This window comes from Bos taurus, chromosome 10 (genome assembly GCF_002263795.3).
Source record: "Bos taurus isolate L1 Dominette 01449 registration number 42190680 breed Hereford chromosome 10, ARS-UCD2.0, whole genome shotgun sequence".
Taxonomy (NCBI): domain Eukaryota; kingdom Metazoa; phylum Chordata; class Mammalia; order Artiodactyla; family Bovidae; genus Bos; species Bos taurus.
Window position 1 is genome coordinate 42910136 of NC_037337.1, and position 21609 is coordinate 42931744.

General features: G+C 41.5%; 1 long non-coding RNA gene across 2 annotated transcripts in view; it reads right to left on the reverse strand.

Annotated features, from left to right (window-relative positions):
- LOC112448447 (uncharacterized) overlaps nt 1–21609 on the reverse strand; it is a 172259-nt gene that overhangs the window by 78239 nt on the left and 72411 nt on the right. For both annotated transcript variants that reach the window (XR_009496088.1, XR_009496087.1), the window contains one exon: nt 7075–7298. This is a non-coding gene — a long non-coding RNA (uncharacterized lncRNA). The remainder of the gene's footprint in view (nt 1–7074; nt 7299–21609) is intronic.

The window sequence follows — 21609 nt, forward strand, 5'->3', positions numbered from 1 at the left end:
TGAACAAAGCTAGTGGAGGTGATGGAATTCCAGTTGAGCTATTTCAAATCCTGAAAGATGATGCTGTGAAAGTGCTGCACTCAATATGCCAGCAAATTTGGAAAACTCAGCAGTGGCCACAGGACTGGAAAAGGTCAGTTTTCATTCCAATCCCAAAGAAAGGCAATGCCAAAGAATGCTCAAACTACCCCACAATTGCACTCATCTCACATGCTAGTAAAGTAATGCTCAAAATTCTCCAAGCCAGGCTTCAGTAATATGTGAACCATGAACTTCCTGATGTTCAAGGTGGTTTTAGAAAAGGCAGAGGAACCAGAGATCAAATTGCCAACATCCACTGGATCATGAAAAAAGCAAGACAGTTCCAGAAAAGCATCTATTTCTGCTTTATTGACTATGCCAAAGCCTTTAACTGTGTGGATCACAACAAACTGTGGAAAATTCTGAAAGAGATGGGAATACCAGACCACTTGACCTGCCTCTTGAGAAATTTGTATGCAGGTCAGGAAGCAACAGTTAGAACTGGACATGGAACAACAGACTGGTTCCAAATAGGAAAAGCAGTACATCAAGGCTGTATATTGTCACCCTGCTTATTTAACTTATATGCAGAGTACATCATGAGAAACGCTGGACTGGAAGAAACACAAGCTGGAATCAAGATTGCCGGGAGAAATATCAATCACCTCAGACATGCAGATGATACCACCCTTATGGCAGAAAGTGAAGAGGAACTCAAAAGCCTCTTGAATGAAAGTGAAAGTGGGGAGTGAAAAAGTTGGCTTAAAGCTCAACATTCAGAAAACGAAGATCATGGCATCTGGTCCCATCACTTCATGGCAAATAGATGGGGAAACAGTGGAAACAGTGTCAGACTTTATTTTTTTGGGCTCCAAAATCACTGCAGTTGGTGACTGCAGCCATGAAATTAAAAGACGCTTACTCCTTGGAAGGAAAGTTATGACCAACCTAGATAGCATATTCAAAAGCAGAGACATTACTATGCCAACAAAGGTCCATCTAGTCAAGGCTATGGTTTTTCCTGTGGTCATGTATGGATGTGAGAGTTGGACTGTGAAGAAGGCTGAGCACCAAAGAATTGATGCTTTTGAACTGTGGTGTTGGAGAAGACTCTTGAGAGTCCCTTGGGCTGCAAGGAGATCCAACCAGTCCATTCTGAAGGAGATCAGCCCTGGGATTTCTTTGGAAGAAATGATGCTAAAGCTGAAACTCCAGTACTTTGGCCACCTCATGTGAAGAGCTGACTCATTGGAAAAGACTCTGATGCTGGGAGGGATTGGGGGCAGAGGAGAAGGGGACGACAGAGGATGAGATGGCTGGATGGCATCACTGACTCGATGGACGTGAGTCTGAGTGAACTCTGAGAGTTGGTGATGTACAGGGAGGCCTGGCGTGCTGCGATTCATGGGGTTGCAAAGAGTTGGACAGGACTGAGCGACTGAACTGAATAAAATAACACATATCAAGTGCCTGTCATGGGTCTTGACCTACTGTCGACCTCACTATAAGGTGGTGAGCAAGCCCCCATGGAGCATATGTTCCTGCGCAGTGATGTATCAGATCATGAGTGACCAGTCATCTCTGCAGAAGCTGACCTGTGGTCTCTGATCTTCCAGAACTTTCACTGTCTGTGTGAGACACTGTAATAGCAAATTCATACCTTGGAAAGAATTTGGGCAGGGTGCGGTTCTAAGTGCCTAAAATGTAATAACTCATTTAACTATCACGACAACCCTGTGAGGTGGCCCTGTTTGCCCCACCCTTTATAGAGGAGGAAACTAAGAGAAGAAAGATTAAGAAATTCACTCAGGTTTTCAAAGCCAATAAGTAATAAGCTTCCTTCCTTGAAAGCCAGGAAAGTAAATTAGAATAAATTCTAGTTTGAGTAAAAGTAAAACATTGAAACTTAAAATAATGTGATATTTAGTGCACCTACTTTTTCATTTTCAACATTTTCTCAACTACATCAGTGTCACAGAAAAATAATAGCAGTTAAAACTACAATGAAACATCTACATAGGGATACATGTTTTTCTTTTGTTTAGGGCTCCAGTATGACTTGACACAGGATTGCTGGAGACTGTATGTATTTAAACTTTTGCTATTTTGTGCATCATGAATTTTTTGTATTAATTTTGATTTTTTAAAATATTGCATTAAAATATTTATCTCGATCACCAAACTTTTGGCACCCTTGTAAATTGTGTGCCCAAGGTGAGCCCTTAACTCTAATCCTGGCCTTCAGGGGTAGAGCTGGGATTTAAAACAAGGAACTGTGCTCCGGGTCTGTCCTTTTGACTACGGCACAACTCATGTCCTAGCACTGTTGATTTTTGTATCGATATCTACATACCACTGCTCTTTCCAATTAAACTAAAAATGCCTTGAGGACACAGACCATATATCATACTGCCTTCCTGTATTCCTAAAGCATCTGGCATGGTGTTTGATATATAGGGTGCTTGATAAAGATTGGCTGAAAGGGACTTTTCTAGTAAGCTAAAATTTACTGTAGAACCAGCTAATTTTACCACAATTTGTAGTTTTGCTTTCTTTCTGGCAATTTCCCTCTTATATATTACATTTTAATTTTAGAAAGATAATTAACTGAATAGCGCATCTCATATAAAGATGATGAATGAACACGTGCTAACAAAAATGTTATAAAAATAAAATGCTTTCTTCCACCTAGTATTGTCTTTTTAGTGAGACCTTTTGCATTTTTCAGAAATATATGGCCTTTGAAAAGAACATCTGTGTTAGTTTTGTAAGTGAACAGATGGATATAGTAAAGAGAAAGTAGAATGTTCATTGACATAATTATCAGCTCTTTGGTTACAGTGCAGCAGTTTCTGAAGTACAACATTTCTGTGATTTATGCCTCCCTGCAAACTAGAGCTCTGCTCATTACCTCCCACACCTTGCTGGGGATCAGTTCACCTGTGGGTGTACCCCTCTCAGTGTAGTGATGACACGCCTGGGTGGTTATGTTTTCTCCAGCACTACTTCTGGGAAGGATTGAGGGAAGGGTAATGAGTATCTTCTCTCCTGCCACTGAACTTAGAAATGTGGCCTTTGGAGGGAAGAGGGAATCAGTGATGAACGCAGGGATTTCTTCATTATATAAAAGCCATTGACTTGTTTTTCTGTATGTTAACATCCTATGAACAGGTTTTAACAGCTTTTGAATTTTATCTTTAAGCAGTCTACAGGTAAATTATACAGGATATTCTACCAAGGTATAGAGTAGTATATTCTATACTTTACTATAGTAGATATAGAATTCTATACCTTCTAGTTTATTTATTAATTTTACAAAAGAGATTTTACAGAGGAGAGCCCAGCAAATTGTCACTTGCTTGACATTTGGGAATTATATGGATGAGCCCTTACTCTCTGGGTTTCTGCTGAGAATACAATGCTATACTCAGGCTAACTTGGAAATGGTATTATATGATGCAGTATGAAGCACTTTGTAATTACCCAAATTCTGCAGCTATTAATATTTGCTTAATTTTTTGAGGAAACAAGGTGTGAGGAGAACAGTGAGAATTGTGAGTTTGCTCTGAAGGCACTTTTACTAAAGGTCACACTCCCCATAAGATCTGGTCTTGAAAACCCTGCTCTATTTTTGGTACAAACACAACCTCGTGTATCTTGAGGGGGAGAAGACACACTCCTGGAGAAGATATTATTTTCTCCACACAGCCTTTAGCTACTCCAGGGGCACCTCTGTATTCATCACTTAGACCAGTATAGACTGTGATGAGTGGCAACAAACTTAGTGAGACTCAAGTCCATTGTAACTTCTAATAAACTGAGCAGAGAAAATAGTTTCGTGGGTCATCTGAGTGAAACAGGTGAGACACAGTCTTCAAATATATGAAGAAGGGCAGCACGAAGAGTTGGTACAACATGAGAAAAACAGTTGCAAAGGGTGGAGAGTGGTAGGGTCCAGTGCCTAAGTCCCGGCGTGGACCTTACCTCTCTGAGTTCTCAGGGGAGAGAACAAGGCAGCCAGAACACCCTGTGAGGTAAGCTGGAACTTAGACCAGGCACAGCACAAAGGATCAAGTACCCTTTCTATTTCTGCATTGAGGCTAGTTCTATGTACCGTGGCAGGATCCCGTAAATTGAGAGACATGAGGATTTAGAGTTCACTTCTGGTCTTAGATTTAGATGCTAGAGCCCAAGAAAGTAACAAATGGGGAGGTCTGTGAGGATGTGATTCAAGAAATACTTGAACTGGGGTCTGAATTGGGGTCAGATTCCACTCTCACAGGAGCCAGGGAGTCATCCGGGCAAGCATGGCTGTCACCACCGCTGCTCGTGCTGCCCTTGCTGCTGGCTGCGTGGCCCGGGGCCGCCCCTTCCGCCCAGGCTGTGGCTGCTACCAGCCCCTGTGCTGGGAACAGCATGCCCAGCTGGGGTGCAGGACGGACTCTGGGCCTTGTGAGTATGGGTCACCATCGGATCTGCCCAAGAGCTGGAAATGGTGCAAGGTGGGATGGGGCTGACTAGGCCAGTGTTACCAGGAACAAGCACACCCCAGCATGGCAGAACCCACTGGATCCAGCATCCACCCCACCACAGCCCCAAGGAAACCAGTAACAAGTACCAGGCCAAGGACCAGGAGTGTGACAAGGTTAGCCAGGGCAGAACAGGCGCTGAATTCAGACAGTGCCATATCCTCCAGAACCACAAGAAACCACTAGAAAGTTGGTGACTTCTCCCTCTCTGGGAGGGAGAAGATGATGGCAGAAATCTAGGCGAGCGGGTCATCAGCCACAGTACAATGGCAACAGGCAAGATGTCTAATCCCTCTGGAGGCATCTATGCTGAATTCCATGAGGAGGCCCATTTCCGTGGCCAGGTGGGATGTCACCGATGGAAGAGAGTACTGAATTGTCCAGAATTTACAGAGTGAACCATGGGGTGAGAGAGGCTGTGTGAGGACAGTGACAAAGATGGGAAGAGTACTGATTACAACCTAGCTACCCAGGAGAACTGCACATTTGGGGACCCCATCACTTAAGGCAGATGTCTCCAGAAGAACACTTCTTAAAGAAATAATCTCATGATCCATAACCAGAGGGGATTCCATCAACATGGGCCCTGGGTTGGTCCTACCATGGTTTGAAGGAATGGGAGTTAATGTTCAAGTATCTGATGGCTGGTAACAGCACTGAGTACAGAGGAGGGACAGCTGTCTAAATGCCAGCGTGTGCTGAAGGAGCGTTCCTGGGGGAGAGTCTGACTGTGGATGACTTGAACCTACACAGGATGACTTCCTGCCACAGTGATGGCTGTGAACCATCTACCTGGAGAAGAGTGATCGCTAGACAGTGAATGATGTGACCTACGTTTTATTCAGTGAATGATTCGGCAACTGTAGTCTGTGATGAATTTAAGAGGCAAAACAGTTCAGACTTGTCACCTGTTTGTCACCTTGAAATCCATGGGAGGGTGGGGGGAAGGGAGATGGCAATTTCAAGTTGCCTAAGGGATGAAAAAATACACATGTCACACCAGAAAGAGGGAAAGAAGGGAGAAAGAGAGAGAGAAAGGAAGGGAGGAAGGGAGGGAGGCTGGCAGGAAGAAAGAGGGGAGGGAGGGAGGGAGGGAGAGAGGGAAAGGAACTGAACACCCATCCTGGGGCAAGGTGCTGGCCCCAGGACCGGAGAGACCGGCACGATTAGACACGATGCTGCCCTCCTGTAGCTGTGATCTGTCTGGGATTGTATATGTTACATGCCAGCCTACTGTAGGTTTTCAAGATTGGACAAGTTGCAAATACACTTTCAGAACCACGTGCTAATATGTGTGGAAATAATAACTGAAAAGTCTGTAGTGATAGGACTCTGTTTTCCTTCCTTACTTTAGTAGTATTTCTCACACTTCAGAAAACCTTTGTATTATGCATCTTCCAGGCCATATTTCTTCAATACCTGCCTTGACTTCTCTCCTGCTGAGCTCTGCTCTACAATACATTTGCCTCCCTAGAAGCTAATTATAAGCCTGTATTTTAATGCCTACTTACAAGGAAAGCTTGTGTCAAAAGCAGCACACATACACACACACACACATATATATATATAAATTGCAAAGAGTACAATTCCAGAACAGTGATGGAGCAATGCCCTTGGATATGTTCACCAAGGAATGATTCAGGGAAGTTGAAATAGGTTTGTTCATGTTAGTGCTGGCCAAGTCCTGATGCTTAATCAGTGTTTATTGACAATAATCATCATGATAGTGATGAAATGACCTGGTAAAGTTCATTTGGGACACTTTCTAGCTATAAAAAGGGGCAGATGAACTTTCGTGCTCGTCAAGATCAGAGCTTAGGTTACTGCAGCATTGAAGGTAAGTTCATGCCTTTGCAGGTCCACAAAGTTTTTCACTAGTCCTTCTCAATCTTGAGAAATAATGTTTCTGTTGTAATAGTAGCTTAGAATATTTGAGTGTTAGGTCTTAAGTTTTGGACTTTTAATCACAGGCTTTCTAGCTAATGTTACAATCTCTTTTCGGCCTTTGGTCTCCTGAGCCAGTTCTGAAAAGCTGAGATGCTATTATCACTTTCTCTTTTGTACTGAAATGTTATGAGGTATAAGGGGGAAAAAAGTATAAATAGGAATAGTTTAAGGATGTATTTACATCTTGGATTTTTGAAGAGAAAACTCAGATCTCCCAAACTGTCTTTTATCATCTATTTAAGGTCTAGAGCACTATTGAAGTTCGCCTCCCCTTAAAACCAAACAAACAAAAATTTTTTTCAGAGCTTCCATGAACTTCCGTATTTATAGATGGAAAGATATATGGGACTACACACTTTCAAGCCTCATTGCAGGACCCTAGTTTTAGTGGGATCATGTAAAACCTTGTATTGTTGAAAACCCAACCTTGTATTGTCTTCCATCTTGAAGCAGCATTGAGTATTTTATCAAACTGATAGCAAGGAAGTGTTTCACCTGCTTGACTTTTTCTTACTGTTTCATCTTAGTTTCAGTGCAGTGTGTCTACACCCTGCTGGGTGTGGAGGCCGTGACTCACCTAGAGAGAGGATGTAGTTCTCTGGCCACATCCAGGGTGTTGCAGGATGACTGAGGCACTTCTCACTTGGGCTTGATGCCATTTTGTTCCTTCCCTGGTTCTCACTTGGATATTTGCTTGGCTACTTGCTACCAAGGAGAACCAGTCCGTTGAGTATTTGAATATTAATTCCTCTTTCTACACAAGTGGCTGAGCAAGTTTTTACTGGAAGCGTAGACTACTGCCTGAGGAAAGATGGGGGTGGGGAGAAGCGAGATTGAGGTTAAAAGGCAAAGGACCTGCAGAAAATAGCTTTCCTGTCTAATTACAAGTTTTATGATGCTTTCCCATTGTCCAGGATCTCTGAGCATAAGACTAAGAAAACGTTTTGGTGAGAACAACCTCACATTATCAGTTCACACCAAGGAGGTCCCTCTCCGGCTGCAGCACCACAGCTTGGTCCATTAGAGCTCAGGGAGGGACCTGATACCTGGTCATCTGAGTCCTGTGAGTTGCATTTTGTACATAGCACCTTCTCCTTTCACCCTCTCTCAGACTAAGCAGTTTCCCAGAAAGCTAGTGGCTGCAGGCCAGGTATAACTGCGGGGAGAAGCTACCTGGATAGAAGCAGGTGCAGTCAGGCAAAGGGTGAACTTGTACACCAGGCAACCTTTCCTCCCGAGGGTGTCAACGTTCTCCTCATTCTCAGAGGCTCTCTCACCCCTGTGTCCTTTTCTTTCCCTCCTGTGGGCACTTCCAGAGCTGGGTAGCTTGGGTACATTTCTTATCCAAAGCCTTTTCTTTCTTTTTTAAAATATAATATGACTAGTTGATCAAGAGTTGTATCTAAGAGTGGTCAGATTGGGTATTTGGGGTAGTCAGGCCCAAACCCAGCTCTTTATCAGAAATATGGGAGCAGGGGAGAGGGAGAAGCTGGTTAAAAAATATACACTCCAAAACAACAAGTACCTACTGTATATCACAAGGAACTGTATTTAATATCCTATGATAAACCATAGTGGAAAAGAATATGAAAAAGAACGTATATGTGTGTAACTGAATTACTTTGAGGTACAGCAGACATTAACATAACATTGTAAATCAATCATGAAAGTCAAAGTGTTAGCCACTCAGTGGGGTCTGGCTCTACGACCCCATGGATAGGCTTTTCTGTCCATGGAATTCTCCAGGCAAGAATACTGGAGTAGGGTAGCCATTCCCTTCCCTAGGAGACCTTCCCGACCCAGGGATAAAACTGAGGTTTCTGACACTGCAGGCAGATTCTTTATTGTTTGAACCACCAGGAGATCATACTTCAATAAAATAGGGAAAAAACCATTCCAGGATGATATATCTTTACTGATGCATTCCACCAAAAATTTAAAGAAGCCTTAATACCACTCTTTCTCACAATCTTCCTAAATCGAACAGAAGGGAATAATTTTTAACTCATTCTATGAGACCAGCATTACCCTGATTCCAAAGCCAGAAAAAGATACTACAAGGAAAGAAAACTATATACCAGGGTCCAATAAGAATACAGCATTTAAAAAAAATATTAGCAAATCAAATTCAGCAACATATTAAAAGGATTATGTACCATGACCAAATGGAATTTATTCATGAAATGCAAGGAGAGTTCAATATTTAAAAATCAATTTCTGCAATATACCACATTAATGTAATGAAAAAAAAATCTCACAGGATCATTTCAATTAATGCAGAAAACTGTTTGACAAATTTAACACTCAATGACAAAAATACTCAATAAACTAGAAACAGAGGGAAACTTCCTCAGTATTAAAAGGCCATATATTAAAAATCCTCAGCAAATATCATACTCAATGGTGAAAGACTGAGAGCTTTTCTCTTAAGATTAGGAACGAAAGAAAGATGTCTGCTTCTAGTCAATATAATATTGGAAGTTCTAGCCAGAGATATTTAGGCAATAGAAAGAATGAAAACATATGTAAATTGGAAAGAAAAGAATAAAATTATCTCTGTTCAGAGATGATAGAATTTTTTATGTAAAAAATTCTAATGATTACGCACAAAACAATTAGAGTGAATAATATTTAGCAGCTGCAGGATACAAAAAAAATACAAAAAATCAGTTACATTTCTATATACTAGCAATGAAAAGTCTGAAATGGAAATTAAGAAAATTATTCCATTTTTTAGGATGTCAAAAAGATAGTATTCAGGAATAAAAAAATATATTTTTATGGTGACACTGTGCAGCATGTGGGATGTTAGTTCCCCCCCAGGGAACAAACCTGTGACCTCTGTGGTGGAAGCATAGTCTTAACCACTGGACTACCAAGGAAGTCTCAGGAATACAGTTTTAATCAAGGAGGCTAAAGAACATTGAAAATTACAAAACATTGCTGAAGGAAGTTAAAGAACACAAATAAATGGAAAGACATCCTGTGTTCATGGACTGGAAGGCTTGGTAAGATGAAGTGTCTTAGTCACTTGGTTGTGTGTGACTCTTAGTGACCCCATGAACTGTAGCCCATAGCCCACCAGACTCCTCAGTCCATGGCATTCTCCAGGCAAGAATACTGGAGTGAATAGCCATTCCCTTCTCCAGGAGAGCTTCCTGATCCAGGGATCAAACTTGGTCTCTTGCATTGCAGGCAGATTCTTTACCATCTGAGCCACCAAAGAAGCCCATTAAGTTGAAAATATTACAGAAATTGCTCTACACATTCAATACAATCTCTTTCAAAATCCCAACAGCATTTTTTTCAGAATAGAAAAATCTATTCTAAAATTCATATGGAATATCAAAGGACCTGGAATAATCAAAACAATATTTCAAAAGAGAAACAAAGAACAGAATTGGAGGTCTCATTCTTCCTGATTTCAAAACTTACTACAAAGCTACAGTAATCAAAACAGTGTGGTATTGGCATAAGGACAGACATATAGACCAATGGTACAAAATAGAATCCTAGAAACAAACCCTTGTATATATGATCAAATGATTTTTGACAAGGGTGCCAAGACCATGCAATAGGGAACGGACAATCTTTTCAACAAATGGTACTGTGAAAACTGGATATCCACATGTAGAAGAATGAAATTGGACACTTTCCTTATATTATTTAAAAAAAATCAGCTTTGTTTAGGAACAAAGACCTAAATTTAAGAGCTAAACTATAAAACTCTTAGAAGAAAACACAGGAGAAAAGCTTCATAACACTGGACTTGATAATGATTTTTTGGCTATGACACCAAAAGCACAGGCAAGAAAAGAAAAAATAGACTGGGCTTCAACAAAATAAAAAAGCTTAGTGCATCAAAGGACACTCTGAAGAGAGTAAAAAGACAGCCCACACAATGGGAAAGTATGATAAGGAGTTAATATTCAGAATATATTAAAACTCCTATAACTCAGAAACAAAAAAATAAAACCAAACCTAATTTTAAAATGGACAAAGGACTTGAATAGATATGTCTCCAAAGAAGATATACATATGGCCAATAAGCACACAAAAAGATGTTCAACATCATTAGTCACGTTGTTATTGTTTTCTTGTTAAGTGGTGTCTGACTCTTTTGCGACCCTATGGAAAAGTAGGCTGCCAGGCTCCTTCTGTCCATGGGATTTCCTAGGCAAGAATATTGGAGTAGGTTGCCATTTCCTTCTCCAGGGGATTTTCCTGACCCAGAGATCAAACCCACAACTCCTGCATTGGCAGGCAGGTTCTTCACCATTGAGCCACCAGGGAAGCCTCTATTAATCATGCTGCTACTGCTAAGTCGCTTCAGTCGTGTCTGACTCTGTGCGACCCCATAGACAGCAGCCCACCAGGCTCCCCTGTCCCTGGGATTCTCCAGGCAATAACACTGGAGTGGGTTGCCATTTCCTTCTCCAATGCATGAAAGTGAAAAGTGAAAGTGAAGTCACTCAGTTGTGTCCGACTCTTAGCGACCCCACGGACTGCAGCCCACCAGGCTCCTCCATCCATGGGATTTTCCAGGCAAGAGTACTGGAGTAGGGTGCCATTGCCTTCTCCTCTATTAATCATGAGGAAAATGCAAATCAAAACTACAGAGATATCACTCTACACCCCTTAGAATGGCTTTTACAAAACCAAAACCAAACAAAATGAAAAACAAAAAGAATAAAACAAAAACAATGAAAAAAGAAACAGAAAATAGTAAGCATTGACATAGTTGTAGAGAAATTGGAACTCTAGTACACTGCTGATGGGATGTGAAATGGTGCAGCTGTTGTGGAAACCAGTTTGATTGCTCCAAATGGTAAACATAGCATTACTTGTATGCAGTAATTCCACTCCTTGGTATATACTCAAAACAACCGAAAGCAGGCAACGAAACAGAAACTTATACACCAATGTCTGTAGCAGCATTATTCACAATAGCTGAAAAGTAGAAACAACCCAACTGTTTACCATGAGATGAATGGTTAAAGGAAATGTACCTTATATATATAATGCATATTTGGCCATAAAGAGGAATGAAATTCTAATACCTGTTATAATAAATGAAACTTGAAAATATTATGCTAAGTAAAATAACAAAAGGACAAATAACATATGATTCAATATATATATGTGGTACCTGGAAAGTAGAATAGAGATTGCCTGGAGCTCAGGGGGAGGGAGAAATAGGGAGTTACTTTTAAACTATTCCTGAGTTTCTGTTTGGGATGATAAAAATGTTTTGGGAAATGAACAGTGGTGATGATGGCACAGCATTGCAAATGCATTAAAGCCACTAAATTGTACATATGTCTGCTTAGTCGTGCTTAGTCCCTCAGTCGTGTCTGACTCTTGTGACTCCCTGCCCCCTCCATGGACTGTAGCCCACCAGGCTCCTCTGTACGTGGGATTCTCCAGGCTTGAATACTAGAGTGGGTTGCCATGCCCTCCTCCAAGGGATCTTTCCAACCCAGAGATTGAACCCAGGCCTCCTGCATTGCAGGTGGATTCTTAACTGTCTGAGCCACCAGGGAAGCCCAAATTGTACATTAAAAAACACACACACACACCAATTATTTTTAAATTGTACATATAAAAATGGTTAAAATTGTAAATTTTATATTATAAATATTTTACCATAGTTAAAAACAGTTTTAAAAAATACACATACCAGAGCTCCATTCTTGAAGAACAGAGAGGCAGATGCTGTAAATATGGGATGGGTACTTGGAATCTGTAATTTTTTTTTTTAATGCCTTCCTGTCTTTCTTGGGCATAGACAGGTTTGGGAATTTAGGATATAATCTCTATCAACTCTTTCCAAGGGGACTGACACCAGCCTGTGAGGAAATGTTTAACAGTATATGAGGAAAACGTGTTTTTCATAAGATCTTAGTGTGTTAGAGTGCTGCTTTTAAAATCTGAGATTGTCATTTTCACATTGTTTTGGTATTAGAGTCAGGTTGTTTTTGAAACCGTCTGTACTTGGTAAAATGAAAATCATTAATCCTTTGTTGGGCTCCCCCGAAACTGTGAAATTTTAATGGCTTATTAAATTCCAAAGGCTGGAAAAGTTTGCTCCAGATGCTAACCATTTGAAAATATGGTAGCATAGACTGCTCCTGCTATTTATTTGTACAATAAGAAACTGGAAGGATGTATGCATTTTTTGTTGTTCGTAGGATCCTCGAGGAAAAAAAAAAAGGGCAGAGTTGCAGTCGACAGTATTAAGATATTATTTCTCTTGCTGCCTGCTGCAATGCTCTTCCTCCATAAGGAGAGGCGGGACCAGGAGGACAGAGAATAGTATAACTCTTCCGGGAGAAGAACCGCCTTCTGGGCAGGGCCTTGAAGGCCCTTGCCTCAGTGTTTGGGGGCTGAGGAAGGGCAGGGGCCAGGGAACGGCCACTGCTAAGGGATGCCTTTGCATTCCAAAGGACTGTTTCTGTCCAGGGAGTGTAGAGTCTGTGGGAGCCACACCCACCCCCACCCTTCAGGCAGTTTAATTATTGAAAAGTGCTTCGGAAGCACAAAGGGCTGGAGAGACTCCATGTGCCCTTGCTCGGGCCTGTGTGGGAGTTGGCATTTGTGACACTGAGGCTCCTCTGGGAGGCTGTGGAACAAGAAACACTTCTTTCCTCTTGCGGTTCAATCTTAGGATTTGTCCAGGAAACAGAGAGACGGTCCAGGGACAGCATTCTATCTCCAGAGAGAAGTGCTTTTTTTTTTTTTTTGGTGATAGGATTTGTAAGATATTTAAATAAATGAGCCACATCAGATTTTAGTTTTGTTTTCTTGTTTTAAATTTTATATTAAAAGTTTACATTCAGGTCATTTGTATATAAATGAGATCATGTAATATGTTCCTATTCTGTGACTTAACTGTTTTTAAACTTAACAATGTTTGCTGGAGTTCTTTTTGTGTTAGTACATAAAAGCTTCCCTCATTTTTCTTTAAAGGCTACATTCTTGCCAAATTATGGACACATTGGTGGTTTGCCATTTTTCAGCATCAAACAAACAATACTGCTGCAAGCTTTTGTTCACAAATTTATGTGCTTATGCATCAATATTTCTGAAGGATATATTTCTGAAGTAGGATTTCTGCATCAAAAGGCATGCACGTTTGAATTTTGGGTAAATAATGCCAAAGCTTCTCCCTGAAAATTCTGTTCTAATTTACAAAGACACCAAAATACTCATGGACATTGAACATTATAAATTAAAAAAAAACTGCCAGCATCATATGCAGAAAAAGCTGCATCATTTAAAATCGCATCTTTTCATTGTGCATCTTTTCATATGCCTATTGACCATTTGGATTTTTGGTAGCATTTTCTCAAAGTATAAAAATACAGAAAAGTATAAAAGTATACAGAAAAGTATTCTACTGAAATAATTAACAGAATTCTTCTTATACCACCATCCAGGTCAAGAAATAGAATATTATCAGAACTTTTCCCACCCCCCCCAAGTAATCACTATTCTGCAATATAACTTGCATAGATTAGACACGCCTGGTTTTAAACTTCATAAAATGGAATCATACAGCATGCACTCATGTCTAGCTTCCTTCATTCAACATTATGAGTCATTCATGTACTTGCTTGTAGCTGTAATGTATTCATTTACATTGCTTATTATATTCCATTATGTGAATATACCACAATTTATTTACTGATGGATATTTGGATTCTTTCCAACTTTCAATTACTAGCAAATAATGATGCTATGGATGTTCCTGTGCATGTCTTTCAGAATACATGTGCATACATTTTTGTTGGGTATATTATCTAGGAATGAAATTTTGGGGTCATGAGTAATATCAACCTGTCCAATTATATTTGTGAATTTTCTATAACTCTTCCTTGTACGTTAATTATTGGGTGGTTTGTATGCATTCTATTTATTCTGGATGTTTTTTCTGTTTTATAGCTCTTATAAATATTTTCTCCTGGTCTTTATTTATATTGACTTTTACTTCACAGAGTTTAAAATTTTTATGCAGTCAAGGTTATAAATCTTTTTCTTTATGGTTTCTGAGCTTTATATTTTGTTTAGAAAGTCTTTCCCTATCTCAAGATTGTAAAATATTCTCTTATGTTTCCTTTGAATACTCATTTTGATTTTTACATTAGGATTTTTAATCAGTCTGAAATTTATAATGGTGAGAGGCAGAGGCTAATTCATGCCCAACACTCAGGGCATGAATAAAATGATACCATTTGCTGTCTGGATTTTTAGATATTTATTTTTAAAAATTCCAAGATAGGTGATGACACCAACGAGCTAAGAAACTGTCAAAAAATTTTTTTTAATTCTTTTTTTTTTTTTTTTTACTTTTTAATAGTTTTCCCTAACATAAGCCTCAGATCTTAAATGGGCAAAAGTTCTGTATTAGTGGTTGCTACCACAAATGCCATGCGTGTAAATGGTCAGTGACAATTCATTTACTGTGTATTTATGGAACTTTAAAATGCAGTTCTCATGGATTTTTGTGTCTGATAAGGAGAAAGATTCCATCCTAGAATCTTCAAGGCAGACTGATGGCACATTGGATCTGGGCTCTCAGGCCGGGAAACCCACAGCTGCTTCTTCCCTCCTAAGGGCCCAGCTCCTGTCCATCTGAGCAGATGCCCCCAGATAGGTTATGCGATCTCAACCTATCCTCAGTATAGTAAGGGGTCCAGTTAAGATTTTATCCAGTCCCCAGGGTCAGCTTTTGTTTATAGACATGACTTCCTCCAGCAAGTCTGCTCACCTAAGGGAAACTATTTTCTTGCCCACCTGGATGATGGGTGCAGGGCCACATGTGGAGAAGCGTGTGAGAACTCAGTTGTCCTCCCAGTGTGTCTGAAACGGAGCACTGGCTTGTGCCTGTTAACTAGCAGTGCCCAGTGTGGAGTTGTCTGTTCACAGACTTTCCACTGGCTCACAGTGTGAGCTGGTTTTATTCTGTTCGCCCCTCCTTTTTAAAACCTTTTTCCTTACACGTTTTGGAGAGGGCTGGTTACCTGTGGTTTAGTTAATAAGTTATATGACTGGAGCTTGAGCTGGAATGAGAAGAAACATCCCCCTAGCTTGACAAAGAGCTTGGTTTCCGGCTGGTGAACCACACATTCCCTGGTGAACCGTCTGAGCTGGTTCACTTGGAAATTGATCTGACCAAGCTCCAAAAATATAATCAAAGTGGGTTGAAATCACTCATTTTGTCACTTTCATTCTTAGTTTCACTATTTAAGGATTTGGCTGAAAGCATTTTAAGGATTTTGTCCTGAAAGCATGGAATTTTCTATTTGTGACAATGGCATTGTGTGTGCGTGCACATATTCAGTGTCCTGGGCTTGCCTGTACAGGCATGTTTTCAGCTGAACTATTTATACCTAAAGGCATGCAGTGATTAAAGATCACAGCGTATGGCAAGTTTTCTTTGATTTCCAGAATTGCCTATCTGAATTTGTAGGTTAGTGTCTTTGGAGAAATGCAATGTGCATCCAACTGATCACCTAGGTAGAGGACCTTGCCTCAGAAATATCTGAGGATAATTTACTTAGAAGAAACCAATATGCCTTTTTTTTTTTTTTTTTTTTTTGAGGAACAGGTGTATTTGACCACACATTGGGGAAGTGAAGACCTGAGCTTTGAGGAAGTCAAGTGTGAGGCCTCAGAGTGGTTATTTATATCTGAGTGATGTGTATTGAAAGTCAAAGACTTTCATTCCCCCAACATCACAGAACCAATTTACAGAAGAGAAAAGGTGTGAGTTTTGCCTTGTTAAATATCTGTTGCACAGAGAAGAGTTCTGGTGTGGGTCAGACTGGGTCATGATCCACACACAGGCTCTACTGTAGACAGAAGGGTATTCACATGCTCTTGCTTCAGTACTTTGTGGATAAAGTGGCTCATTTCCCATTGGTTGACAGATGTGTGACTTGATTCTTGCTTCTTTTCCCAAGATGCTCCTCCCCCAACCCCACCATGTGAGCAGCCTGGTGTGGATGTTTGGGGGAGAAGGGGAGGAAGAACCTTACATTTTCTCTCAGCTCAAAATAAGAACACTGGACTCTAACAACAGCCCCAAACTATACATTAGAAACCCTTGTGTTCGCTGTTAGAACAAATGAAGCCTCATGTGACTAGTTTCCACTTTTCTGTCTCTTGAATTGTAAAGTTCCCCTGCTCCACGCTCTTCTGGTTATGGGAAACGAGTGTGTTTTCAGACCAACATGTCAGAATTATGAGGAAGAAACTTGGCTGTGGAACAAACTACGTGATATGCTTGACAAGAACTGAGTAAAAATACGTCTCAGATTTTCTGAGGCGGTCTTCCATTTTTGGTTCAGAAATAGGACCCAGCAGCCGCAGAAAGAGAAGCACCTTTGCGGCACCATTAGGGTCACATAGAGTCCCAAGTAAGGAACCAACAGAGGATTTTTCTGCACAGAAAGATGGGGTGTCTCTAGGAGGAGAACTTAGTCCTGTTTCTACCAGAGGTAGGTGGAAACTGAAAAGAGAATTTGTGATCATCTGCTCTAAATGAGAAGGCCAAGGTGCAGAGTCCTCAGAAGGATGGAGCAGTGAGGAAATGTGAGGTGGCGGGAAATCACGAGCCCGTTTACATAAACATTTAGCTCCTTCTGGGCTCGCCTAAGCCTAGTCCTTTGGAGTTTGCCTTTTACGAGGGTAAACATGGTTTAAGAGTGAGCAAATATTAGTTCACATAATTAAAACCTGTTGAGTTGAACAGGAAACGTTCAAGGGAAATCTGCAGGTGTCTGCAAGCAAGGGTGACTCTGGAAGGATCTCCGTATGTCGGCGCCTTTTCTCCCAAGGGGAGTGTCCCTGGAAGGAAGCCACTAAGGACAGGAGAGGAAACAGACTGCTTGTAAAAAACTGGAGCAGCGTGGAAAGGTTCTGAACTGATTAATAAGCCGCTAGCCCTGGGGAGGGTATAAAAGGCATCTGGGATATTTGCATTTTTGTTTATTGAAGAGAGGAAGGCGCCTCACAACTCTCTCTCCCTAATTCATTCAGGACATGATATTTTTAAGACTGCTGCCATCTCAAGGCTTGAATCTGTTTTCAGCTTCTCTCCAGGTTTCATCACACATGTATATTAAAAAAAAAAAAAAAAAAAAAGACGGTTCCAATATGACTTTAAAAAGAAAAGCCAGCCTGACTTCTAAAATCCAATTTTGCCCCGTGGATGTATTTTCTTCCTGGAGGGGGCCATGTGATCTCTCCCCTCCTCACCATCCTGCATTCTCTGCATTCCAAGGCCTGGTCACAGCCAGATAGAAACTCTTATCCTCAGGCTGTCTGTAGTGAATGAGAGAGGGGCCTTGTTCAGACCAAGGGTGGAGACAAATGGGTGTGTAACTCACCATAATCCATGGCAAGAAATGATACACGTCATGAGAGAAAAATAAAGTGCTGATGGAAAAGTAATCTCATTAGAAGGATTTGTTTGTGGTGGCATTTGAAATGAGCCTGAAAAAATGAGTAGGATTTTGACAGATGGCAAAGAGTATCACTGGTATTATTATGGTGTTAACTTTCAATAAAATCAAATGAATCTGAATCTGTTCAGAACTCTTTAAACTTTTGTGAGGCTGGGCCTGGGCACACTGTTCTGCTGGTAGTAGTACCCTAATTATGCTCTTCACTTCACTTCAGTCGTGTCCAACTCTGTGCGACCCATAGACGGCAGCCCACCAGGCTCCCCTGTCCCTGGGATTCTCCAGGCAAGAACACTGGAGTGGGTTGCCATTTCCTTCTCCAATGCATGAAAGTGAAAAGTGAAGTTGCTCAGTCGTGTCTGACTCTTAGCGACCCCATGGACTGCATCTCCCAATCTCAACCCACCTCCTGGCTCCAGGTTCAGGCATGCGACCCAGACTAACCAATAGGAGAACCACATTCCCTTAACGCAGTGATTGGGTTGTAAGCATGTGACTGAGGCTGAGCCAATCCTGGAGCTTTTTCTGGAACCACTGGGTAAAAGGCATCCTCTTTCTGCTGGGATTGCTGAGGTGGTGGGTTGATATGCAGGAACCCCAGGTGGCCAGTCTTGTTACCACAGAGAGAGAACCTGAGAGACACAGAGATTCCTGAGCACTTGGAGCCAGCTGTGCCTGAAATTCTACTCTGGACTTTTTAGTCAGGGCAATAAATTCACCTTTTAATAAGGCATTTTGTGTTTTTCTCTTGCAAACAAAAGAGTCCTAACCTATACATAAAATTTTAGTCTGCTTTAACAAACAAAAAACCCCAGTGGGGCAAGGGTGGTTACAGAATCATAGAGCAGTTTCCTAGCAAAAAGAAATCTTCCTACTGCTAACATTTCCAGGTGCCAGTGACTAAGAATTTGGAGACTTTATCCTTAACCCCCTTGTCTGAGGCTGCTCACCAATCTAAGTGTGCTGGATATTTTCCAATGAATCAGAAATGAAATACGCAGCACAATAGCCACAAAGCATTGAAAACAGCTCGTTGCCTTTTGTCTCTCTCCAAGCTTTGTTTTTTCTGGGTCACATTTTGTAAGTGAAGAGTCGTAGTGATAATTCTGTTTGGATTTATTAACAGTTGAATAGACCTTTGAGAAAAGATTTGTTAATCATCAGAAGCAAATTCACCGCAGAAGCATTGTAGACAGAGAGTGGGATGGTTGCCTTGAGCCAACTAATTCTCTGCCCCTTCAGGGAAAACTCTTGGATGTTTGAATTAAGTGCCACATCTGGAAACTCAGAAAGAGAATTGCTTTTATTGAATGCATAGTATGTCCTTGGTACAAAGAACAGCATTTTGCCTGCATTCTCTCTCAATTTCATCAGTTCTACAAGGTAGGTCTTAGTCCTGTTTTACAGGTAGGGAATGATGCAGACACTGCCAGTTGCTACCCCCAAATCCATCCTCTTTTTGTTCCTTACAGATAGATAACCCCAAGAAGTTACTGCTTCTAGTTCAACGTTTATACTCCATGGGTGATTCCTGTCAACATTAATCATTTTGCAAACATTTGTCATGTCTTTCCTGCAGCTATGAATGGCCGTGTGATATGGTTCTGACCAGTGAGACTTAAGTAGAAGTCTTCTGGGGATTTCTGGGAAAGTGTGGCTGTCCTTATATGGACATTGCCCCTTCCTCCTATTCTTTCCTTCACCCTACTTGGAACATGGATGTGAGACTGGTGCTGGAGCAGCCATGTTGTGACCTTGAGGCAACCGTAAGGCAGACAGCCATATCCTGAGGGTGGTGAAGCAGGAATACAGAAGAACACTGGGGTATTCTGACATTGTGAAGCTACTCTTTCTGCCCCCAAAGGCCTACTTTCAGTCTTGGTGTGTGAAAAAATAAACCATTGTTTCATTAACCCAGTGAGGCTGGGTTTCTGCTACAGACAACTGAATTCTATCCCTGACTACACAGAAACTGAACTAAAGAAGTTTAAGGGACTTGCTCACATTTCCATATAAAGTAATGTCTCAAAGCTGAATGAGACATAGTACCCAGCTTTAAAGAATTCAAGCCTAGTTTGGGAGGCAGATACATAAATAGATAATTATAGTGTAATGATGGGATTTACCTAAGGGTAACATAGATGCCTCAAAAAAAAAAAAAGAGAGAGTCAGAAGTGGAACAGGAGTTAGCCAGGCAGAGGAGTGAGGTGGGGAAAAGAGAGTATAGCTTGAATAAAAGGTATGTAAGTGAGACACAGCACAGCCTATGCAGGGAGTCAAGCAGGCTGCTGTGAGTTGTTGAAGCATAAAGTATGAGGCAGGCAGTCAGGAGAAATGCAGCTGGAGGGGTGTTTCATTTTACTATTGAGCATAATAAGCCACCACCCAAAACTTGATGGCTTGAAAGTACATTTTATCATTTCTCATAATTCTGCAATCTGAGCTGAGTTCAGCTAGGTGGTTCTTCTGTTCATGGAGTATCTACTGGGATTAGGACATCCAAGAAAACTTCTTAACCCCCAGCTTTGGTGCCTTGGCTGAGATAAATGGAAGAGCTGGGCCATTCTCTCTCTTTCTCTGGCCTCTTCAGGTGGCTTCCTCACAGTATGATGACATCAGAGTACATGGCAGATGGCTTCCAACTGGGAGGAAGAAGAAGCTTCCAGTGCATATAGGGTCTGGGTTCAGAACTACCAGAACATTATTTCTACTGCACTCTGTTGATCAAAGCAAGTCACAAGACCAGCCCTTCAGGGAAAGGAAGCACTTTCTACTTCTTGATAGAAGGAGCACTTTGCACACACAGGGAGAGATGAATTAACAATGGTCCTCTTTGGAGACTACCTACCCCAGAGGTAAGAAGGGTACAGATGAAGGACAACCTTGTCTGCTTGTCAGGGAGGTTGATGTGAACCCCAGACCTGGGAGTGGGTGGATGTTGCTCTGCTTCATATTTGGGATCAGAAAGGAAAATACCTCTCAAACTGCCCCAACTTATCACAGTGAAACAGAGTAGTGTGATTAGGCAGAGGAAGGCTGGAGCTTGGCTTCTCTGAACTCCCTTCAGTTCCCATGTCTTATGGGAGATGGTTGAGTTGAGAATCAGAGAGTCTCCTCTGGGGTCTGCAGTGGTAAAGGACAAGGGGAGCTGCTAGCCAAGGCTGTGGAGTCAGAGTGGCCCAGGAAGCTGAGCAGGCTGAGTCCGGCTACCCCACAGCAGGAATCAGCGAGGATCTGGAGGGTGTGGTATGGGTCTGAGGACCTTGTCTTTTACCCTCCCAACCCCTACCCAAAGGGTCCCCAAAGACACCACCCCTCCTACCCAGTGAATTTACACAAAGCATCACGCTGGAGAGCAGCAAGGAGGAGAGGTGACCTGAGAGGCCGAGAATGTACCTGAAGGGACAACTTTTTCAGTGGTCTCTTCATAGCATTTCCCGGACTTCCCTGAAATCTAACCAGCAAGAGAGGCTCGTAAGGAATAATGACAAGTTATAATGAAATAGAAAAGCCATGCTAAGGAAAATTGCAGAGACATCAGAGGAGTGCTGGCAGATGCAGAATGGCAGTTACCTCTGTGGGAGGGGAGGGGAGGGGACGCAGGGGCAGTTTTGGCTGTTGTAGAGATAAGGCTTTATCTTTGA